At 37.5% G+C, this 6,023-nt stretch overlaps 1 non-coding gene across 1 annotated transcript; it reads left to right on the top strand.

Annotated features, from left to right (window-relative positions):
- Positions 1–4,179: 4,179 nt before the first annotated feature.
- On the top strand, positions 4,180–4,286 carry LOC112093670. The gene has a single exon (XR_002903156.1). It is a non-coding gene; the product is annotated as a small nucleolar RNA R71 (small nucleolar RNA).
- The last annotated feature ends 1,737 nt before the right edge of the window (positions 4,287–6,023 follow it).

Genomic DNA, 6,023 nt, shown 5'->3' with positions numbered 1-6,023 from the left:
CCCGGGGGAAGCCCCGGGTTTGACAAAGGACGGCCCCGGGATTGCCCCGGGGCACACCCCGGACAGCCCCGGGGCACACACGGGACAGCCCCGGGGCACCCCCGGGACTGCCCCGGGACATCCCCGGGGCGCCCCCGGGGCAGCCCCGAGAAAGCTCTTTTATTTTTTTTTTGAGAACAAAATAAATGAAAGGAAAGCCTAACAAAGTAATAAAGAAAAGTTAACAAACAACCGGGAAAATGAAAATTGGCTACAAGCTAAAATAACACAGCAACAAATTTTTTTTTTGGAACATGCTAAACAAAAAGATTAAAATAAATAAAGACTAGGTTCTTACCTCTTTGGCTAATTATCTACTGAAGAATCTTGTTGACGCACCTCCCCGGCAACGGCGCTAAAATTTAGTTACGCCCAAACGTGTACGAAACAAGCGGTCAATTGTAGCACAATTAGGACGGTCGATCCCACGAGGAAGTGACAAATCGAACAAGAAATGATTAGCCAATAAAAAGCATTAGGAGATAAATAATAAAGTAAAAAGAAAAGAGAATGGAATTTTTGTTGAGAAGTTAAAGTATAAGAAAAATATAGGAGAAAATTATATAATTAAAACCGGTAAGGCGTCGAGATTCCCCTATATGCTTTGTTCACCAGAATGGATTTTGATCCTTGAGATTACTCAATTTAAAGTTTCACATTCCAAACTAACAATCGGAAAATATATATTTGAAGAACATGTGAATTAAAATGTATTCGAGTGAGTAAAATTCTTACGTTTAGTATTAGGAAAAATCATCTTAAGAGAAATCTAAGAGCGACAATATACCATTGGCAATATTACAGTAAAAGACTACTCATAAAATAATATCTATCAATATATAGTATCATGCAACAATCACATAAAAAGAGCTTGACTAGATTTATATAAAAATTGACAATAAAATATATCAATATGAGAAATTAGAAGAAGATAGAAGAAAATTAATCACTCAAATATATAAACTTTGAAAAACAAATGGAGAAGCAAAATTCACTCAAGATCACTTCACATATAGGTTTCTCTCTAACCTCACCAAAGAGAAGATGTCTAAACTTAGGCTAAAAATTAACCAACCTAAACACCTTGACATGGCCCTATTGATAAAGTTCTTATGGCACGTAGAAAAAAAAAACACTTAGCAAAAAAAATAACAATGAAAGAACGGAAACGTTTTATCCAATTAAAATGGATTTACAAGGCTTCAATTTGGTGGTAAAGGCTGATAATGGTGGAGAAAAAACCACCAGAAACGCTTGAAACCGGAAAAACTGAGGAGTGCAACAACTAGTACACGTGGCGCGAGCTGAGAAGGCAACGTTACTATGCATGGGACACGTGGCGTAAGGTAAGAGGCGGAAGGAGGAAATGGCGACAACTAGGTCCCACATGGACCACGTGGTAGGAGCGGGTTGGACAACGGATGAACGGCGGGATCCACGCGGAGACAAATGCAGACCGGCCTAACGCGCGCGTGGAAAAGACTCGCGCAGGGGAACGGGCGGTACCTGCGAAGCGCGCGTGCGCAAGGGGACAGCTCGGTCCCATGTGGGGAAGAAAGAGGGACTGGCTTACGCGTGCGTGACTGGAACTCGCGACCTGGGCTTGGCGTGGATGAAACGCGCGTGAAAGTGAGGGAAAATGCGGGGGACGAAGGCAGAGATCGCCCGTGGCGCGGCTGGTGAAGCTCGCACGGCTCGGCTCCAATCGGCTCGGCTCGGCGGACGGCTGGCTGAAGGGCATTGGGCTTCTCTTTTTTTCTTTATAGTTTTGGCCCAAGTATCTTATTTTCCTACAAAACAAAATAAATTAAATTAAAATAAAATACTTTCACAAAATATTAATTCCACAAAAATATTTAATTAAAACTCAATTTATTTAGCAATTATGAACAATTTAGGTGCACATTTGTGCACTTATCACAACCCCCAACCAGCTTATTACTAGTCCCTAGCAATTCAAGTGAAAGAAAAATCATGTCAAGCTGAAAATTCAAATCAAAACTAGCAAAATCACCTAAGCAATCAAACAAAACATTAGTAAGTCATCAGAAAATGCTATCAAAATTACTTCAGTTATAACTCCAGAGTTGTGTGTGTGTGCACCAAACCGTATCCCTCTTACCACACTCCGTAACACAAATAGCATCAAAAAATTCACCAAGAAAAAGTCTCAACTCCATTTACCTCACGGGTGTTAGAAATATTTTAATGCAAAGGGTTTTCACTCATGGAGTTGGAAATCAATCAATCAACGCTCAGGTGAGAGAAGACAATTTAAGGACAAGCTAATAAACAATCATTGATCAAATGATAGGAAAATCAAATATTTAGAATAAACTATCACTCAAACTATAAACAAGCTTTCGGGATTTCATTATGGTCAAAAGGAAGATCTCATAAACAAACAAAGAGCCGAAAAATACAAATAAATATACACAAACTTTTTTTTTTCATTCTTTTTTCTTTTTTTGTTGTTGTTTTTTTTAGGCAAGAGACAACATACATTTGATGAAGCTGATGTAGTAAGGCATTCTTTTGATTGGCTGCTATGCAGCACAAGACGTGAAGGCAACCAAACTACGTAAACATTGATGATAAAATGATGCTCTTGCTCTTTTTTCTTTTTTTTCTTTTATTTTTTTTATTTTTTATTTTTTGGAAGAAAATTAAAAGAAAAATGATATATATTTACAACACATGGCTCAATTCTAAAAATTATTCCTAACCAGAAATCATCCCTCAAGCAAATGTCACAAGTCAAGTAAAGGTGCCCCGTTAATGACTCAACCAACTCAAAAGATCAATGAAAGTTCAAAAAGCTATTTTCTCAATTCTCACAACTTACCAAAAATGAAAAACTTAAACTCGGGAGTTTTTCTCAACTAAATGTGTCAACAACCATCTTACCACAAGGTTTGACATGTGCTCAAAAAGAACTCTGGAAATCATTTCTTGGTAATTAAGATAGCAAAAACTGGCTCAAACCGAACATTTTGGAATCATACCCAGATAATCTCGCAAAAATTTTGATCCAAAATAACAACAAGACAAAAATTAATCTCACGCATGAATATGCTCACCACCCCTAACCCAAAATCAGACAGTGTCCTCAATATCTAAAAATATATGCAATACAAAAAAGATAGGAAAAGAGAACACCTGGATGATGAACATTGGAACTAAGCCGGGCCTCTTGAACTGATTCTCCAAAACACAAACAAATATAAAATCACACAAAATCAAACTAAAAATAAAAGCACACAAATCACACCAAATGAAACAAAGAACAAAAATATGATACAAAAGTGTTGGAAGCAAACTCCTCAAGAGGTTTGCGCCATATGTTGGCCTTTTTGGTTTGACTGAGCTTGTGAAGGGAACTTGCCGCATTCTTGAACAGCCAAAGCTCTAGTCAGCTTCGTGATTTGACTCTTCATTTCTTTACTTTCTTTCACCATTTGTGTGAACAGTGACTCAAACTTCTGATTCGTCTTACTCTGTACCTCCATGAAAGATTGCAAGGTGTTCTCAAGAGAACTCATTGGCTGTTGTGAATTGTATTGAGGTGCAAAATACGCCTTTGGTGGTTGCGGCTGTTGCTCAGTTCTCCATTGTCCTCCTGATGGTTGTGCTTGGTTGGAATCTCTCCAACTGAAGTTTGGATGGTTCCTCCAGCCAGGATTGTATGTGTTAGAGAAGGGTTTGTTGTATGCCCCTAAGGCATTGCATTGATCCTCATAAACCCCTCTCATATCACCATAAGCAGGATAATCCTTAGCTAGATGTTCCATCCCACCACAGACAAAGCATGGCTCATGTGTCTCTGCCCTTGCGACCGTGTGGATTCCTCTACCTTCTTTGCCTTTGAGGGCCTCGATTTACCTTGTCAAAGATTCGACTTGGGCTTTGAGGTTGTCCTCCTCCCTTAATTGATAGATTCCAACCGGTCGGGACCTATTGGTGCTGTCAGTAGCACTAGGTCTGCTCTGAGTGTGGGCTTTTTCAGCTAACTCGTTGAGATACTCAAAAGCCTCCTCGGGATCCTTTTGGAGAAACTCACCATTGCACATCATCTCCACAAATTGGCGCTCTCGAATCGTGAGTCCTTCGTAGAAATAACTGACGAGACGCCAACTCTCGTAACCATGGTGAGGACACTGATTTAACAAATGCTTGAACCGTTCCCAAACTTGATATAGAGTTTCATTTTCCTTCTGGGTAAAGGTCGAGATCTGTCACTTCAGACCATTGGTCTTATGGTGAGGGAAATACTTGTTGAAAAATGTTGTCGTCATTTCTTCCTAACTTCCAATAGACCTAGGTCGCAGAGAATACAACCAGCTTTTAGCCTTATCCTTCAAAGAGAAAGGAAAGAATTTCAATCACACAGAGTCCGCGGCTTCAGCTCGGTTGTGAAAAGTGGCCACCACTTCTTCAAACTCCCTAATATGCACGTATGGATTCTCGCTCTCTAACCCATGAAAGGTCGGCAAGAGTTGGATCATGCCCGGCTTGAAATCCAAATTCGGCATATTAGGGGGAAACATTATGCATGATGGTGTGGCCGTACGTGTAGGGTGGAGATAATCGTTCAACGTCTTCTGCTGGACCTCCTCGTTTTGAGCCATCGCAAACGGATTTGCAACTGCTAATGAGGCTGGGGTCGAAGGAGGACTAGACGTGTGGGAAGAAACTTCACTAGGATTTTCCAGTCTTCTTACGAATCTCCCTAAGTCATCTTTATAACGATTCATTCACTCTACAACGTTTCACTTTTTATTTTTTATTTTTTATTTTTTAATTTTTTTTATTATTTTTTTAAAAAAATTTTAAACAAAGAAAATAATAATGTAGAATCGCAAATCACAACCCCCAAGAGTGCTCCCAGGAAAGATTGGTGGGGCGAGGCCTCCTTAAAAACCAACCTCCTAGACAGAGCAACGTTCTCAAGAAAGATTAGTGGCGTAGAACGCTAACAGGAATTAGCCTCCTAGACAGAACTCCCTTAGTTTATGCTTTCTAATGTTTCCACAAAATTGCTTGAAAATTTATTAAGTTTTATGATGTGTTTTATGAAATGTTAAGAGTCCTAATTTAATGTTTAAATTGGTCATCTAAAAGTCACAACCTAAAAATTAATTCTAATTATGAATGAGAAATTAAATAGCAATTCTAAGCAATTAATAAATAAATTAAAACTATGAACTAAGAAACGAAAAATTTAATGTGCAAATTAACAAAAACAACAAGTAAAAAGACAAACGTTATTTATTTAAAGAAAACAAAAACTGATAAAATAATTGAACTAAAACAAATGTAATAAAGATTACAAAACAAAAACAATGTAACAAAACAAAGAAGAAACAAACTGACAATCACTTAACAACTAGAAAGAAAACTAACGACTATTCTAAATCAATTGACACTAGATGCTAAGAAAATATAAAATAAAAAAAAATAAAAAATAAAAAATAAAAAAAAACTGGCAAATGGACAAAATTAGAGTAACAACGTTATTACATAAAACTACAAAAACGAACACTAATAATAATAGTAAATGAAAAAAAACTAACAGAAACCGCTTTTTTTTTTTTTTTTTAAGAACAAAATAAATGAAAAGAAAGCCTAACAAAGTAAAAAAGAAAACTTAACAAATAACCGGGAAAATGAAAATTGGCTACAAGCTAAAATAACACAGCAACAATTTTTTTTTTTTTTTTGAAACATGCTAAACAAAAAGATTAAAATAAATAAAGACTAAGTACTTACCTCTTTGGCTAATTATCTACTGAACAATCTTGTTGACGCACCTCCCCGGCAACGGCGCCAAAATTTGGTTACGCCCAAACGTGTATGAAACAAGCGGTCAATTGTAGCACAATTAGGACGGTCGATCCCACGAGAAAGTGACAAATTGAACAAGAAACTATTAGCAAATAAAAAGCTTTAGGAGATAAATAATAAAGTAAAAATAAAAGAGAATG

This window comes from Morus notabilis, unplaced genomic scaffold, assembly GCF_000414095.1.
Source record: "Morus notabilis unplaced genomic scaffold, ASM41409v2 Scaffold111, whole genome shotgun sequence".
NCBI lineage: Eukaryota > Viridiplantae > Streptophyta > Magnoliopsida > Rosales > Moraceae > Morus > Morus notabilis.
The sequence above is the reverse complement of the archived record's forward strand: the minus strand, read 5'-3'. Positions and strand labels throughout refer to the sequence as shown.